Source organism: Anabrus simplex, chromosome X, assembly GCF_040414725.1.
Source record: "Anabrus simplex isolate iqAnaSimp1 chromosome X, ASM4041472v1, whole genome shotgun sequence".
NCBI classification, from domain to species: Eukaryota; Metazoa; Arthropoda; class Insecta; order Orthoptera; family Tettigoniidae; genus Anabrus; species Anabrus simplex.
In genome coordinates, this window is record NC_090279.1 from 44,134,755 (window position 1) to 44,154,435 (window position 19,681).

General features: G+C 37.1%; 1 long non-coding RNA gene across 1 annotated transcript in view; it reads right to left on the reverse strand.

Annotated features, from left to right (window-relative positions):
- Positions 1-6,204: 6,204 nt before the first annotated feature.
- The window catches only part of LOC137503075 (uncharacterized), a 28,147-nt gene continuing 14,670 nt past the window's right edge, over positions 6,205-19,681 (reverse strand). Inside the window, exon 3 of the long non-coding RNA XR_011019037.1 lies at positions 6,205-6,288. This is a non-coding gene — a long non-coding RNA (uncharacterized lncRNA). The remainder of the gene's footprint in view (positions 6,289-19,681) is intronic.

Consider the following 19,681-nt stretch of genomic DNA (forward strand, 5'->3'; position numbering starts at 1 on the left):
GTTTGGTCATGTGTTGCGTGTAGAGGACGATACATTGGGAAAGTCAGAGTATTACACAGAAAGTCGGTGAAAAGAGGCGCTAGGGACGAACCAGACAGCATAGACTGATAAAGTGCATAACGGCCTGAAAGTTGGAAGACTACGTGCAGACATGGCCCTAGACCGAACTAACTGTTGTCAATGAACCACAACACTGGACCCTGCCACCAGATGCAGACTGATGAATATTCTGTTACAAAAATGGAATGCAATGGATATTTTACACATCCTAACATTAAAATTAGTTTATTGTATGTTCAATTTTTCTCCCCTAATGCCTATGTCCGATATCTATAAAATCTTACTTTCACAAAATAGTGTTTGAATGTCTGAACGCTTCTGGATTTCATGTTTATGTGACTCCTATAAATGCATTGTGAAGAAAAACTTATAACTCAAAAAAATAAAAAAATGGGTATATCTGTGTTAAATGGGAAGGACAGTTTGAATATCCGGTGAAATTCTACGAGTACCTACAAGAGGGGAGTCCGTCAGTGTATTCTAGCCTGAATAGAATTTTGCAATTCATATTTCTGCTTACATACGTCATAGACAGCAGACGATCATATTAATCAGTTTGTTATTTTCACTCCGATCACGCCTATAAATATGAAGACCATGGAGGAGTGGCACAAAGTGGTCAGCTCAGGGCCATGCGACACTCAACGCTTTAAACCCAGAAGGAAGCCACATAACTAAGTGGTTAGTTCAGGACCATGTGTCTCTACACAAACGGAAGTAAGCCTCATCACTATTTAGCTCAGGACGATGTGTCTCTCCACAAATGGAAGGTAATCTCATCACTAATTGGTAATCTCAGAAATACGTGTATTTCCACAAGTCAGCAATTAGGAAATTTTATGAATCTTAAAATCTTTCTTATGTAATTCAATACCCAACTGGCATGGCAAATAGTTTAGACATTTTAAAGGAAGTCATTTAAGTTGCGGCAAGATATTTGTAGACTGCTGAAATGAGAGTGAGGAAACAATAGCGCCTGAGGTGAGATATTAAACCAAGTGGGAAGTAGCAGATAAGATCCGGTCGACTGAATCCTTCAGAAGCATCTAAAATCTATGGTGTAAAATGGACTAAGCTACGTAGACAATGGACTGTCCTCTGACATATATGCCAAGAAAAAAGAAGACATATAAAATGCATGTCGCTTTGCTGGTCTCTGTACAAAATATGTTTAGAACGTAGAAAGCTAATTTAGACTCCATCAAAAATAAAAATATGATTTTGTGTGTGAAAAGGATTCATAAGCAACATTTTGACTGGTGGTCATAATACAAGATTGTTCTCTAACGTAACCTATTGTGTCCTGTTACACATGAATTACAAAGAAACAGAGAGTGTGAGCTGGTACTGGGTAGTTCTGAGGACCGACATGGATATTTCTTGCCACTAGTTGTGAAAGTAGAATAACGGCCGAGAGGATTCTTCGTGCTGACCACACGACACCTCGTAATCTGCAGGTCTTCGGGCTGAGCAGCGGTCGCTTGGTAGGCCAAGGCCCTTCAAGGGCTGTGGTGCCATGGGGTTTGGTTTGGTTTTAGTTGCGAAAGTACAGTAGGAACAAGTCAGTGCATCACATAAGAGCCGAGAAGACTATAACCACTCACAAAATCAAATAAACCATTCAGAATTCATAGTTTCCATCACAAATCTGGTTTGAAGTCAAACCTTAGGCTATGACTAGCCATCGCATGACCTGCTGATACAAGGGCTTGGTTAAGAGTACCAATCCGAGACTATACAATCATTTCCCACGGATTATCAAAGATCATTTCACAACAAAGGTGTGACAGCAAAAAATTAATTAGCAATGTCACAACTACAGTTCAAAAACACTACTGCATTAAATGTTTTAAAACAGGACATACACTTGTGGTACTTTGTAAGGTCAGTGACAATAATTACAATTTTGAAAGAATATTATATCACTACGTTATTTACCTATTATTATTATTATTAGCATAGAGCAACAAGTTAGATACATATATACAAATATATAGTATTTACAAATGTAAACAGACAAGAAACATGTTTTATAGCAGAAAGTCCAGTTGAGTGATCCTCTGTATGGCTTCCTCTGTTGGTTCCAGAAAGTCACTCGGGCTACCTGTGTAGGAACGTCGTGTACATTCACTTACAATATGGGGATCATCTGTCGAGATGCACCACAGTCGCACTCTGGTGATGAGATATATTTCCACTTATAAAGGGCATCCCTGCGTCATCCATGATATGTTCTCACCGAATTCAGAGTGGTCCAAATCTTACGCGGTAGATGATGTTCACCAGAAAAGATGTTGTGTAAGGAACTGTCTGTGGCAACTTTCCAGCGACTTCTCCATTCTTCCAAAGGGTGAAAATTCCCATCAGCCAATGCGACAGCATCATGCAAAGATGGATGTCGTGACTCCAACCCTTTTACCTTGAAAACAGGAATATCATCCAAAACAGGCAGTTGAGGCTTCATTTCTATCTTCTTGAACTCTTGGATGGGAGCATTTTATCTTTCTAAAACAGGTGGCATTATACCTGACAGAATTGGGAGCCAATAAAGGGATGTGGACTGGACAGTACCAGATATTAACCGCAAGCTAACATTCAGTTAAGTACCAATTAGTCTTGTATATGGGCTATCCAGCCAAACTGGTGCACAGTACTCACCACACGAGAATACCAGTCCCAAAGCAGATCATAAAGTCTTTGCTGATGAACCCCAACTTGAGCCATACAATTTCTGAAGGATAATATTACGTGTTTTGAGCTTTTTTGACAGATTCATAAGATGTTGTTTGTAAGAGAGTGTGCGATCAAGTGTAATCCACAAATCCTTGGGATAGCTGCTGTGCCGAAGTTCTTGGTGACAAAAACGTATGTGAAGTTTAATGCCAGCTTGGCGATTATTCAGGTGAAAACATGACACTTCTGTTTTGTTAGAGTTAGGACACAGTTGCCATTTCTTGAAGTACGTTTCAAGTGAAATCAGATCTCTTTGTAGCACTTCTTCTGTCACACTAAGGTATTGATTTTGTGTGGCTAGTGTTATGATATCAGCATATAAAATGTTTGCGATGATGTTTCTGGGAGATCGGAGATATACAAATTGAGCAGTAGGGGAGACAGTACCGATCCTTGAGGTAATCCATTTTTGAGCTTCCTTTCTCTACTCATACTATTTCCCATACACACTCGAAATCTTCTGTCATTCAGCATATTGCTTATAACCTGCACGATGGTCCTACAGGGTACAATTCGGAGAAGCTTGTAAATTAATCCTTCCCCCCAGACTGCGTCAAATGCTGCTGTAAGATCAATGAATACAGCTGAGGTCTTGTTTCTGGAAACCTGCTTCCATGTGGAATGTCAGTGAAAGCACTTGTTCGCAGCAGCTGCGATTTGGCCTGAATCCAGCTTGATCAACTGTAATATGCTGAAAAATAGTTGCGTTGATTCTGTTGTGGAATAGCCTCTCAAAAAGAAGGGCAACTGGTCTATAACTGCTTGGGTCATTGGCAGGCTTACCTGGTTTCAAGATGGGAATCACTTTCGTTCGTTTGAATTCTGCCGGGAGTTGTCTGTTCTGTAGAAGGTCGGTAAAAAACCTTAACAGCCAACTTCTTGCATTCTTCCCTAAATGAATGCGAAATTCTGGATGAATGTCGTCAAAATCTGGAGCTGTACTTGGTTTAACGTCTTTGAGAGCAGCATTGATGTCTTGCACCGTAAGCGGTTGTGAATACCTTGATGTGCGTGGTGTTCTTGATTCCAGAGTTTGGAGCAGGCGCCGTATGTATTTGGTATGTTTCTTATCTGATGGAGTTTGGGAAGTTGTGACGATGTGAGATGCTACTTCATCCGGAGTAACTCCAGGCTGTTGCTTCACCAAAGGTGTCCTTCCTCCAAGTTTTCTGCGGTGCCCCCAAGATCTTCTACTGGAATGAGTTAGGTCGATATTCTCCACTGTCTCAATCCACCGTTCTCTCCGGGTAGTATCCATGCTGGAAAGAAGTTCATGAGCTATGTCTTCATCACCAGTATGCCGATATTCGTTATAGAGTGCATCAGTCTCTACAGTCCAACCAGGGATGTATTCTTTTCTATGGCATACTCTTCTTAGCCGCCATCATAACTGCATCTACGAAACGCTTGTAATTGTGCTTGGGAGCAATCCACCGAACACATTTATCCAGTTCAGTGGTGAATGTTGACGAATTTGCTTTTCTGAAGTTCCTCCGAGCATGTGGTATTGACCGTACAACAGGAATTTTGATGCCAATGTCCACTACAATGGGGCCATGTTGACTGTGGGGAAAATGTCTTAACACTTTACGACTGGTATGTAAGGGCTGTCCTGCCTCCTATCAGCTAACAAATCACAATTCAGGATTGAAATTCCTATTTCATGCAGCTGACTGGAAAGTACCAAGATCTTTTGGGTCAAAAATCAGATGGAGATTGTTCATTTCTGTCTATTCTATGAGTTTCTTTCCACATTCATTGCCATCCGAGTACTTCCATAGTTCGTGATGGCTGTTGAAGTCGCCTATATAAACTGCAGGGTGTTGAGCAGTCAGGAGTATGGTACCTGACCACTGTGCGTTTGGGGGTTTATAAATGTTAAAAATAGTAACATGTGCCACTCGCACAGCAACACAATGGATGTCTTCGTCTTCGTTTTGAAAGAGCAGTGAGGCATCTTGGATATTATTACGAACATAAGTAGCTATACCATGTGCACTGTGATATGTTGCACCAAGAGGTGTGAAACCATTAATGAGGCCCCTTTTCTGAAACTCTTCTTCATTGGCTGTATGGATTTCATGTATACCCACAACAACTATATTATTATCCAGGATAACTTTGGACAGGTAGTCACATTTTGCTCTGCTGATGCTTTCTACGTTAAGCTCGAAAACATGGATGAAAGGTCTGATGTTTCTTGTCTGGTAGCTCTGAGAAGAGCCATTTCCATGAAATACTTCTGCCATTGCTGGAGGATCTTTAAAAAGATAGGTCCAGCAGCCACAGTTATTGCTTTCTTAGCACCACCCGGGGGTCACGTGTAGGGCACTTTGAGGGTAAACCTACGGACGTGAAGCAATAATGTACCGCCTATTTATCTACTTTTATGAGATAATAAATTCACTTACTTGAAGAATTCTGAATTTTTTTAGGCAACCTGCACAAATTTAAAACTCCACTTGTACCTGTCCATTTTATTGGTTAATACTAATTGTGTAAGTATGTTTGCAATCAACACACTAGAAGCACCTGACTGATAATGAGCACTAAAATGAAATAGAAAGTGTGACCACATCACTGGAATGAACATAAATTCAATAGCACAATTTTTTTATGCTTACAAGAATGCACAAGTTTTATTTGAAAACTATGATACCGAAGATGTAGCATAACTGACCTTAAAGTTTCATTTCTACAATACATTATCTGCTTTGGCGTCCACAAATGGAGGAATCTGACTTAACACACAAGAGAACAGAAATGATCAGAAAAAAGGAATCTAACCAAATAATTTCAAATGGCATTCTTCGAGTCATCACATTATTGAACTCAGCCATCATTATATTGATTAATGAAACTGATTATGTTAGTTTTAAATATTTATTGTTTACAATGTACATAAAACTTAACAATTTCGAATTTGTAGATTTAATTTTTAATCTACAAATACCGCTTTTTCTGTGTGTCACTGTTGGCATGAACGTATAAAAATATTACTCAGAATATCTGGAAGCAATAGTTTCATATAGCATTTCAGATGATACAAATGTGATGAACAAATGATGCAGAGAAAGTGAAAGAAAGAACACTTTTTCATGGTTGCTTAAAGGTATTGTAAACAAATACACTTCAAAAATATCTAGCTTTACCAGAGATTCTTTTTGTAGATATATATTGAATAAAACTACGAGTAAATGATGGAACATTAGAAATAATCTTAAAGTTCCTGAATATTTTAGATAATTTTAACCAATAGAATTTTCAGATATTAGTGTTTAAATGTAACCTTGTAGAGACAGGATTGAACTAATGAAAATGGCCACTTTTGGAGATAAACCAACCACTACTGAACACAACAGTGAATAGGTACAACATATTCCATATTGTATAAGACTTGTAGTATACGTACTTTGTTTCTTCTTTGATGTATGGCAACAGCTGATCATCAGTTTTTTCCTCTATGAATATTTCCTCCTTAGTATCTTCGGAAGGCTGTCAGTAAGAAATAAGAAAAGTAGAATAAAGAAGTAAGGAAATAAAAATATATAGGCCTAAAATAGAAAAAGCTGAGAAAATAAATTTCATGGTGGCACAAGAAGACTATAATTAATTTATCTCCCATTTAAAAAATATATAATGGAAGGGAACAATCAAATGAAAATCCCATTAAATGCAAGAGAGGTGTCTACCTTGGTGGCAAATGGTACACAAAAACACATTATCATCAAGCAATAAATTTTAAAACAATAGAGAAGAAGACAATTTCCTAAAAACAGTAGTATACAATTTTTGCTATTTTCATCTATTAAGCACACAGCTCATCCTTAATAAATGTAAAGAATTTACAAACTCTTACTCATAATATTTTCTGTTTTACAAACATAATCAACACACATACCACTTGTGCAACTACTTCAAATAATACTGTACAAATTCTATTAGGTTAAAATTTACATTGCATTTACTTATTTATTTTATTTTTTACCCTTTTTGGAACCTAACTTGCACAATGACCTGCTGTGTTTTTTAACCTGAGTTCCTTTTGCCACTGCTTTTCAAACAATTGATGAGATATAAGAACATGAAAAGGAACACACTGTTGGACAGCAGTAGACACAGTAGCATAGAAAGGGAGGAACATTGCAAATTTGTAAATTTAAAATCACCTACATATTTCTGTACCTGAGAACCAGACTATCTTAAATCCAAATGGTAAGTTTAACAGTAGAACCAGAAAACGAAATTTTACTCGCAAATTTCCCTACAAGGTAATAACCAGAGACTGAAATAACATTTATCTTACATATATATAATCATAAGCACTTGTACCTCATACTGTGATGACGGGTTTTTGTTCTCTCATTTTTTACATACTTTTGTGGTCTTAAGATATCTGTTTGTCAGGATGTGGAGAGGACTTAGGATAGGAAAAAGACATGTTAAAATATATAATTATAGCACTAACACCTTTGAAATCGACTTTATTATAAACATATAAAAATCACATGGAAGAAAACATCAATAAAATTCAGTACAGCATTGAGCGCTACTGCGCTTATGTTAAACTGCTAACCAGGCAGTTTTTATTCCGAGTCAGGGTAGTCTCCTCTGACGGATTCTTCAGTCTTGATATTCCTGAAGTACAAGTGATATTCTTCTGGAACCCACTTCAAGATGGTGCACAAATCCTTATACTTTTCTTTACTAATTGACTTCTTAACAGTTCTAATCACAGGAAGAGTTTGTGGGAAAGATGTCCTGGCACTTCTGGTATTCCTTCTCAAATCGACTTATTTGAACATTTCATCCAGGAACGAGGTTTTGTACTGATAGGTGTATGGTTTGTCTTTTCTCACCTGGATCCAAACCATTTCAGAAATATTTGCGTTTTCTCCCAGGGTGTTTTTCTTCCTCAGAACAATCATGTTGTTGACATTGCTTGAAAAACCCAAGAAATCTTTGAAATCTGCCAAACACATTATTTCAACTTTGATTTTTTCCACTTTCTTCTACTAAGTTTATCCAATCATTACAAGTAAAGATGTTTTGTGTCTTGATTCTTTTCTTCTTCCTTTCAATAATGGTGTGTACAGTATCCACTTCCATGTGGGTGTGCCCACGCAACAAGTACTTGTGGTTAATAAACTTGCAATTTTTTCCATTTTGAAATAAGCCAGAAGTACATGATAATCATTTGATGATTTCTGTTCTGACCAGACAGTGAGGACGTGTGTTTTATCAGTTAGATGATTATTTGCCCATTTCAAGAAACATGAAGCCATCTCATTTCCTCCACGGCCTCCATAGGTTTCATCGTACATCATGCACTAGGACTGTCTTAGTGTGGAATCTTATAGAGTATAGTTTAGTGTCCATAACTTCTTGAGGTAGTAGCACTCTGAATTTGTTTAGATATGGTGTCAGTAAACATTTTTGTAGGTCCACCATTACGACTTTCTCATTTTCGGCGCAAGTTTCCTTGTCATTTGCTTTCATCTAGTAGCGTCGGGTGGCTTCTTCCAAGTGCTCTCTCTTCCTTTTCATAATTTCAGATATTTCATGTTGTGTGGATGATTGTTGGTTTATCTGGATATTACATTCATCGCATTTGTCACACGTATCGTTATCTGGCAACTTAAAAGCGATGTTGTACTCTTCATTGAATATTTTTCGAAACAACCATTCTTTGCTATTTTTCCTTCCTTGGTACATTCTTGGCAGTATAAAGAATACATTTTTGATAGATTCAGTTCACTTCCTATGTACTTCCTTTTCGTTCGTTCACTGCTGTAATGACTCTTATAAACTGGATATCTGTCAATATGTGCTCTAATGTCACGACAAAGCTCTTCTGAGATTTTATTTGATGGCGTGTGTTTACCTCTTCCATCAACTTCAATCATACCACATCCACTGGCCTTTTTCAAGGCAGTTTTCACCATTTGAATACTTATCCCCAGTGTATTTAAAAACATTCCTTGACAAACGGGGATTTTATTGTTTGACACGTTTAAATGATAAATATATGTTGCTGTTCTTTGCCGTTGTGTCTCATGACATCGTGGTCTATGCCTTATAACTGCAAATAATGTACTGTCTTTTAAGGTCCCAACTCTTCTCTGCGCTCCAAAATTCATTAAATATTTGCTGTCTTTCAACCTCAGTTACCTTTGTTGAACATTTCATTCTGTAGTTTCTACATTCAGAACGAAGAACACGCTTACCAACGAACTAACCAGCTGAAAAGACACATTCTTCTCCACCTAATAACTTTACTTTCCTCACATTCTTCTTCCACAAAAGAGTATTCCTTTTCCTTTTCCTACAAAAATTCTTATTATTTTCAAAATCTTCAACTTAATCTTCAGAATCTGAGTACGGAACCAATCTAGCACCAGTTGTACGAGAGGGGAGCAAACATGTTCCGCGCTCTGTTTGCTTGATGTCACGAACAGAAGAAAGGGCACTGGATGGGGTATCATTAGAGTCACTCTCCAACGACAGCTCTTGTGGGGGCTGTGATCTCTTACCAGAACTACCCACAAGCCCTTGAAAATTGGCACTGCATTCTATTTTAATCTCTTCAGAAACAAGCGGCGGGTAAATAGGCATGGAGACTTGATCATTGTAACCTACGTCAGTGTAGTGCAAATTCACTTCAACACATTCTAATTGAGTGTACACCTTTTCTCCACTATCTTCTTCGTCATCTTCTTCTTCTTCTTCTTCACAAAATCGGGCATCGTAACAGTAGGGGCCTGCGGACAAAAATATTTTAAAGCTACTATCCAACAGATAAGAGAACACGCTTGAATAATGGTTCTTGAACACATTGCATTGGCTCTTAAAAACAAATACAGTATAACCTTTCATGATTATAAAGTGCGGTGAACTTAATACTTACTTCCACTTTTTTTATCTACTTGTAGATTCATAGAAGGAAAGGCAGTTTCTGTTCCCTTAAGCTCATTGTCATTGTCATTAAATCCTGTAAAAGAAACTGATTAACAAGAGGAAGACTCTTTCCTAAAACATCAAAAAATTACTTTTCAATATCTGTAGAGCACAAAAATATATTGTACTAATCAATATTATTTTTACCTCCTGGACACTGGTTTAGCTGCAGTGCAAGATCAACCAACATCCGTCCATGGCTCATTGCTCCTTATGAATGAAACCGAGCAGACCATGGAAAACAATTGTAATATTCCCGCCTAAGTCAACAAAATCCTTGTCAATAATGTGACTTAAACTACAATGGAAACACAAAATCTCAATGCCAAATTATCTTAAACAGACTTAGGCTATCACAAGTTATGATTTGCTTAGAACCAAAGTATCGTAAGTGGACTTAGAATAAGTTGGCTCACAGGATTCTCAGGACTAAAGATTATATTGACGCTGCTAATTCGTAAAATTATTGTTTTACAGGACTTAACATAGTCTGGCTCAATAAAGCACTCTTTCATCATCTACAATCCGTATTATCTCAAAAAGGCAAAAAATGGACTTAAGATAGTCTGGTTCTCAGGTGCAGATTTGTGAATATTCAGCAGAGTATATGTACACATATGTGTATGTGAACATGTACAATTTTAGGAAAATAAATAATAGTAAGCAGTATCTCCAAATCATTGCCCAATACCATTCCTTGCTTCTGTTTCCCTTTCTGTTGATCTATAATTCCACAATGACTAGCCATTTTCTTCATCCTCTTATATTCATATTCCCCTGTTCCCATCTTCCTACATATGACTTGAATTGTCACCTCTTTGTTCATTTCCATGTTCATATATACTTTCTTTCCAAAAACACTTCACTGTAATATCACATAATCCCACAGTACTCCCACCACTTTCCCAAGAAGTGGACAATGCTTATAACAGAAGCATAGAAATATCCATCATCCCCCTCTGTACATCACATTAAGACCAAAAGCATAAATCAGTTAATGTCCCAATCAATGAATGAATCAATCAAACCACAGCAATTAGGGCTGTTGGTTGTTTAAATGGAAAAAGATTGTGGAAATATATCACACAAATTCTTTCAATCACTAAATCATCTTCCTATAAGTGAACATTTGCCAAAATTTGTCCCCTTGAATTCAAACTTATCTTCATGTTGCGACCTTTCCTAGACTTAAAGAACATGATTTAAATGTATTCATCAACTAATGTCATCCCAAGACATCTCTCCAATGACATCTCAGGATATACTGCTTAATCAAACAACTTGTCTCCTTTCTCCAAGTCTCCCCAGCTGAAACTTTGCAACATCTCTGTAACGCAACTCTTTTGTTAGAAATCACCCGCAAGAAATGGAGCTATTTCTGTGGATCATTTCCTGTTCTCTACTCAAGTAATACTGGTGATGGTCTCACACTCTCATTGTGGCTTTGCTGGAGATTTATATGCCCTCTCCTTTACAACCCCTAAAAAAACTCATAATCATATTAACAGATCTGTAAATTTATTTTCAATATGTTTAAATGATTACCATAATGAAGCTATATCCTTATTATGAATAGCTAGGTACTTACAGAGATCCCCATGAAGAAATTTCACCCATCAATACAATAAAACCAGAGAGTACTCTTTCTATTTGTGAAACAAAGAAACTGACTTTTCACCACGTTTACAAATATAGCATTGGCCGATGTCCATCTTACAATATTGTCAAGGTCTTTTTCAGTTACTCATAATCCTGAAACTTATATATTACAAAGAGCCTCATCACTTATTTCAGTTCATTATTCATATTGTTTATATATATGACAGAATAAAGGTCTCATAATAATGCCCTGTGGGACCCAATCCCATAATTGTTACAGGATCAAATAAAGCTTCACCTACTCTTATGCTCTGAGTTCTATTTTGTAGGAATACATTAGACGTGGCCAAATTTTAACGGTAAAAGGTATATTTCTACCTTTATGTATACTACCGACCTTTATAGCCTAATCCTTGAACTTGTTTGGAGGCAAAGTTCCCACTTGGGATATCCTGGTCCACACTATTGTATTTTTTCATACAGTGGCTACAGTGAGAACCACAATGTAATTTCATTATTCACATGGTTTTGTGTCATTTTTGTTAGTGAGCATTTTCTGTTGTTTATCTTTATTAACTGCATATTGTTGCTGTTTGGAAGTAAATAATGTGACCTATTGTTAAGACTGTGCATTCTGTAAATTACATGTAATATTGATACTATTCAGGAGTTCAGTTGTATTTCTTAAGTGTGGTTCTAGAGAACTGTCAAATTTTGAGGTTATGGGAAGACGAAGAGACCTTTCCCCAAGAAAGGCACTGTCAGAGAGCTACTTCTTGAGAAACGTCATTCACAACAAGAAATAGATTCTAGATTGCAAATACCACAGCAATCTGTAAGTAGAGTTTTAAAATGTGAAGATAACCAGAAGACAAAATGTGATGATGATGATGATGATGATTGTTGTTTTAAGGGGCCTAACATTGAAGGTCATCGGCCAAAGACAAAATGTCAACATGTTGGAAACTGTGGGCAAAAGAAGAAACCAACCCAAGGAGGAAGCAAAACTGATTAATTTGTCAGTAAACAACCGCAAGGTTACTAGTTTGGATTTACGTAAGAAATTAGAAGAGTATGGGTCATTTGTATTAGCCAGGACTCTGAGGCGAGAGCTGTTTAATGCTGGAATGAAAGCAAGATGACCTCAAGGCAAAGCGAAGTTTACCCCTGCTATGGCTGCAAAGAGGTTCCACTGTGCCAAGACTCTCCAGAATTGGTCATCTGATGAATGGAAACAGGCAAGTCCATGACAATTACTGTAATTCCTAAATTATCATTCATTATTCCATTATAACCCAATCTAAGTTATATAACCGTACAGCACAGTAAATGTATGAAATTCTTCTTTTAAACCTTACAGCTTATTGCATTTGATGCTAGGCTTATTTGTTTTATTTATTTCAGGTTTGCTTTAGTGACGAATTGGTATTTCCTGTCGAAGAAGAGACAAGTCAATATGTCAGAAGATAAAGAGAAGCATTCCATCCAGGTTGAGTGTGTTTTCTTGGTATGGCCGTGGACGATTATATATTGTAGAAGGAACTATCAGATGTGAACAGTATAGTATTAAGAACCCGTTTGGTAGCTCAGGTGCAAGAGTAGTTTGGCCAAAGTGAATTTATTTTTATGCAAGATGGGCCTCCTTTCCACAAAGCCTAGAAACAGTCCAGACATGAACCCTATAGATTATCCTTAGCCGATAGCAAAGAAAAGTCCAAGTAAAAATAACGACAAAAATTGGCTTGATTGAGAAGCTCGGTCAGATGTGGTGTCATGATGACGATTTAAAGAGTCAGTGTAAAATACTGTTTGAGGGTATGCCCAGTCTAATCAAGTCACTCATGAAAGCTAAGGGGGTGCATACCAAGTACTAATGTCATGAACTTAAAAATTGGTAACATCTCATGTGTTCAATTCTCAAATTTATAATGTTTAATAATTTGGCCATATCTTTATAGTCACCCATTTAGCCATTGTTTTATCTATCCCAAACGCACTAATTTTTTGTCAGTAGTTTCCCGAGATCTACCCTAAGAAAATCCTTAGATATGTCAATCGTGATACATTTGACTTCCTGGAATAACATTTCCTAAACCTGAACTACCTTCTATCGAGCCAGTTGGTAATTTCATAAATGTGTATAACATAATCAGAAAGAATGCATTCCAAGAGCTTGCATGCAACACAAGTCAAGACGACTATTGTGTAATTACTAGCTTTAAGTTTAGCACATTTTCTCTATACACAGAGTGCTACTACACTAAGTAATCATTCATCTGGTATAGCTGTTTCATACATACTCTAATCAATATCTCAATTGAGCGACAGATTTCTTAGCCACAGGTTCCTCAAAGACAATTCTTTCCCTGTGTTCTGTGGAGTCTTTTATGAAAGCCAATTTATATACCGGGAAAGAATTGTCTTTGAGGAACCTGTGGCTAAGAAATCTCAATCTGAACTGCATGACCGGAAGTAACAAGGTCACTTTAATATCCGCAAAAGGAAACATTTCCCTGAGAATCTGACTGCACCATCATTCTCAATATTCCACGAAGAGCATCCCTGATTTCCCTCTCAGTATAGTTCTGATACACCTCGTACACAGGTCATTACAGTGAGTGCGTCTCGATTGAGATTTATATACAGTATGCCTTCGTCTTATCCTACAACTCTTCTTGGACTGCAATCATCCATAGGAACGTTAGATATTCAATACAAGAGGAACTAGGTTATATCGTACCCAAGTTTACTGTGACGGTTGCAGTGAAAGATCTGTAGAATGTGTCTACATGTTTTCAAATGCATTAAGATCAACAAGAGGAAAATTTATGTTGTTGCTAGGGTCTCCTTCTAGTCTTTAAGCTTCCACCACTTGATGTTCTCATGGGCATAAAGGTCCTTAAATCCGCTATGCCTTCCTTAAGCAGAGGTGGAATACAGTCAGATGATATGACATTCACATCCTTTCTTCGTCGTAGATCACGGTGCTGAACAACAATAAGGTCAATTTGCTTGCTGCAGTCACCACAAGTGAAACCTCAAATATGAGCTCCATCATCATATCAGATACCGAAAGTATTACCACCATGGCAGCTATAGAAATTCTTAGTGACCATCATGCGCATTAAGGTCATCACAGTGAAGTGGAAACTCATCTTCAGGATACGCAGCAACATGACCTCGTAGTTCCTGCCAATGCTCTTCCTTATCCAGGTCATCACAGCCAGATTGTGACATAGAAAACACAAGTTCGAGAGGATGCAACGTCGAATGTAATTCACATAAGGCTATCGGAATAGCACTGAACCTCAGCAACTCAATCTTGCATGCTTGTGCACACAATGAAATCAACACCATTCCTGCTGGATGTAACCTGGCAGAAGAGTTCACAGACATCTTTGATGTCATGAGATTTCTGGCCTTTCCAAAGCGAGCAACTTAAAATCTAATTACATAGCTACACTTCAATTCTAAACCGGATTTACATTATCCAAATTGCAACAGGTTAACAGGAACAATAGAATGAAAAGATTAAGTAATAATAAAGCAGGAATGATATTTACTAATAGAATAATTATTCTACAATAATTCCGAGCCAATTTAGATGTATCCTAACTACAATAGTTTAACTGAAGCAACAAATATTCCTAAAGTATAAATTTATGGAACTTATGAGAATGTAAATATTCATTGACTATGTACATAAAATTTAGTTTCCTTGATTCATCAAAGAGATAAAAATGTGAATAGTTTGAATGTAATTATCAGTCAAAGAACAGTGGTCAGTTATAATCATAAATTTAAGCCATATTAATGAAAGTTAATTGAACATAACCTACGGCATATTGTTTATTTGATGGTTTCTACCATTTCTCTTTCACACCGATACAGATAGGTCATATGGCGATGATGAGCTAAAAATTGGCTAGGAATGAGAAGGAAGCAATTGTGGCCTTAATTAAGGTACATTCGCACCATTTGTTTGCTGTGAAAATGTGAAACATGCACTTCAGGGATGTCGACAGTGGGTTCGAGCCCAGCATCTTATAAATGCAGGCCAAGAGCTACATGGCCAATTATTCAGTACAACAAGGAAGCAATTGCTTGAATTCCTTCTCTTCCAATACTTATTGTGAGAGTATATTAATATATAATTTCAAAAAATACGTTAAAAAGTAAGTTTTTATTTTAGAAATTCAGCTTTCACAGTTCCCCAGATGTACATGCACATTTGGACATAAGTTTTCATATACATGTCCAAAAGTAGTAAAGTAGATTCCCAAAATTCTATGCAGAGCATGCCTTCCTCCCTTGAAGTCAAGATGGGCTGCCTACGTATGCTCTTCGGATCTAGGATCGAGGTGGCCCTTACTTCTTCGCAGCTTCTCTGTATGCCCTTCATCAAGAATCCCTTTAAGAGACTTATCAAGCTTATCGGCATTGTAATTACGTTAGACAATGCTTCCAAATTTATGCTTATATTCTTGCAACACATTCCGAAGTAATACCATGAAAGAACCTTACTCACAAGAACAGCCAAAGACATGATTCTTGAGGTGATCAAGCTAATGCAAGTTGAACCTAACAGCACTTCAGTTAGAGTAAAACAATTCACTTAAAACTAACATTTCTTGACAACGTGAACATTTGGTACCACACGATACAACAAGCAACGTCTCTCACTGAGGGACAAAGAAAAAGAGACAACAATCAAGAAAAAGGTTTATCACAATAGTTCTATGAAGTTTGACTGTCCTACATCAACAGAGATCTATCCATATTAAGAAACAAAGTACACATATATGTGAAGATAAACCGACGTCCAGAATTATCGCATGGAATATTTGGAAGAGAAGTGTACGAAATTACTAATCAATTGCAGGGTATATGCTGTAAATGGGAATCATGGATCAAAGGTATCTGGGCATAGAGAAATACTCACAGGTCAATTTATCTCCAAAAGTGAGGAGACAGGGTTGGATCAAACACATTTCAATGACACATGGGTGAAATATCAATTAAGAAATAGTAAATGTAATGATTATCATTATTTTACTGTAAAACCAATTATAGTATTAACATTAACAGCTAAAAGATAGCTGGGCAGCTCAGAGAATAATGTAGAATGACACTACATAAGCACTGTACAAGTCTACAGATAGTTTCACCTTAAAGTTCTACACAACACTTTATACTGAAAATGCAGTTTTCACACCACTCACAGGATTTCTACAAACCAATTTTACTAATTCCGCATCAATATATCGAAATAATACACTTTTAATACTTCTGCATCATTTATACAGCAGTGTATACTGTGGAAAGAAATCTATCACCTACAACATATTGTAACCGAAGATGGCATAACTGGAGTTAAAATTGAGATTGCCGCAAAAGCCTAATTTAATTCGGTCAGTGGGTCATTTACAACAGCTGTGGTGAAGGCCAGGATCTGATAACACTGGAGAAATTCGCCTTTAGGCTCATTGCTGCATGGCCGTGTGGCGATCCACTCCTTTTCTCTTAATGGTCAGGAGGTTAGCATGCGACAGATATGAACAGTTAACATTTTCAAGGCTAACACTGCCCGGCAAGTTTTCAGAACTCTTCACAAGAACAGTTTTGAACCATGATACTTTAAGAAGACATGAAAAAAATTATCATTGGTTTCCAACTAATCACACTTTCTAGGCCGAGAACTGATAAAAGCAGTGTGTAATCGACGCTCAACTTACTCAGCTCCTACACTACTGATTTCATACTGCTCTACTTTAGAGCACAACTTCACTTCACTTTCCCACTACAATTCTACAAGATATTCTTCGCCAAGATACGATTATTAGTCGTGATGTCTCATAAAGGGAACACTTTATTTCGTATTCTACAAGACATAACCACGACTACATTAATTACAGAACACGTGTGGTATGCATAAATCATCTGAACCCGCAAGTTAAGTGTTGACTGACATTTAAATAGGCATGGTTGGAACACATATCAATGTGCCGCTTCAGTTACAGAGAGAGAGTGTGTGTGTGTGTGTGTGTGTGAGAGAGAGAGAGCGAGAGAGAGAGAGAGAGAGAGAGAGAGAGAGAGAGAGAGAGAGTGTGTGTGTGTGTGTGTTTGTGTGAGAGAGAGAGAGAGAGGAAGCCTACTGTTACGAGAAGCCTGCAAGACAAGGAACAAGGGGAATCATCATGCTGCTTGCAAGAGGAATCTTTACTTTCATCATGGTGCACCTTGCAAGGGATATTTCTTCCGGAATGTCTAACTTAAAGGGAAGATCCCACCAAACCCTAAAGGGTGGTAAAGGGACCAATCATGAGACATTGCCAGCCAGGAATAAATCAACTACAATCATAAAATTTTAAGTAATTTTTTAAATATTAATTTCATTTCCAGAGGGACTTCATTCTTGAAATAATAATTTCTATTACCTTCTGCTGTTGCAGATTCTTATCGCTTCTGATCTACTTATTGATGTTGGTAAATTTTGTGAATGATTGAAATACACTCATGTCCATAAAATCCAGAACACCTTTAAAGATTAGAGATAGGAAGTCTATATTCATAGGACATGTGCATTAGTATGTTCTAAAGTAAGGTCCACATCGATATCTCTGCGCAACACCGACTGGTAAATTGTGCCTGCTGTGTTTTTAGTCTTAAGGTCTATAAAATGTGCTAAAATGTAGCTGCGTATGCTTTTATAATATACTTTATATTAGGCTTATACCTTGTCAAATTAAGTAATATAGACCTTAAGACTAAAAACAACGCAATATGACAAAGTCATTCTAGGAACTTGTTTTACTCGTAAAACTTGAACGTTAATGATATAATTCAAGGTCATATGTACATAGCAAAGTTTTATCATACATTGTGATCCTTTTAATGTGTTCAAAAAGTGGTAACTTTTTAATATATAATAGTTTTCTAAACTTAGACATAAAAAACAGTATTATTCACTCTGAAACATATTACCTAATGTCAGTCAAATATGAAATGTTTATGGGCAAGGCACAACTATTAAAAAAATGTATTATCATGCGAATGTACATGACAGCTGAGGATGGCATGTGAAGAGTCGAAACAGGTCCTGTTGTTAAGAAGAAAATTTTAATAAATTAGTATTGATTAGGTGGATCTCTTTCTTTCTATGACATATTTAGTTCATCTATATGAGTTGACAAACTAAACTCTTGGCACTAAGGTGACATAAGTGAACTGTGCTTTTATGTCTATTTAGGGCTGACTGGACAATGTGAGTTGTAACTTCAAGGAGGGGGAGATTAGGGTGAATGGACTAGCAGATAGACAGGTTGATGGGATAGGTGGGGAAGAGGAAGTGTGGCAAGGGAAAATATTGCTATGGTCAGAGGGATTATGGCTGTTTGTTGTATGCATTGCCAATTGCTGAAATGAAACTAAAACACAGCATGTGACTACACCCTATTAATGGTCAGCAATTAACATATTTTAGGTAATTAAATTGTCAGTAATAATAATAGTGATAATGTGCAACAGCAGATTAGGCATACAGAATACTCAAGTAGGAGCTTTTTCTACGTAGTGTTGACGTTAGAGCTATGTACACGTAATATGGAGGCCTGACTTAAAAGAGAACGAGTTAGGAAAATTTTATTAAAGAGTATGTAGATCGACAAGTGGTAGGATAAGAAGACACATTAAGTGAATAGATATTTAGACAGATAAATAAATACAGTAAATGGATAGTAAACAGATAGACAAATTTACTTGAAAAAATAAAAAAGCTACCTCCTCAGCTGTGACTTACGGTAAACGATGGGTTTGGACTCACATAGTCAAGTGATCAAATAGCACTGCAAGAGAAGCTTATGCCATAGGAAGTTCCTTTAACTGGCACACTTTTAATTTCATCCCGTCAGCCTTCTTGATTATGATGTCTCCTGAGTCAGTCCAAGTGTTTCTAAGACCAAAACACTGGATTGCTGTCGTCATGATGGACATTCTGGTAGCTGTAAGGTCTTCACAGATTGTTGTGGATGAGCCTTTCAGTTTCCTTTTCCTAGTGAAGACATTCTGCCATGAGTGATAAGACACAAATTTGAATAGGATAGGTCTTGTTTTCCATGGTGATCAAGGACCTAGTCTGTGACATCTATCAATATCATTAAGTATAACATATGCACCTACTGCTTTGCACACGCTGAGCACTAGTTCATCTCAGTTTTCGTTCAAACATTCGGGGATGCCGAAAATCTTACATTATTCCTCCTGCTGTATTGCTCCAATGAATAATATTTGGAGTCCATATCCTCCTTCATTTTGTGGATTTCCACCACCTTTT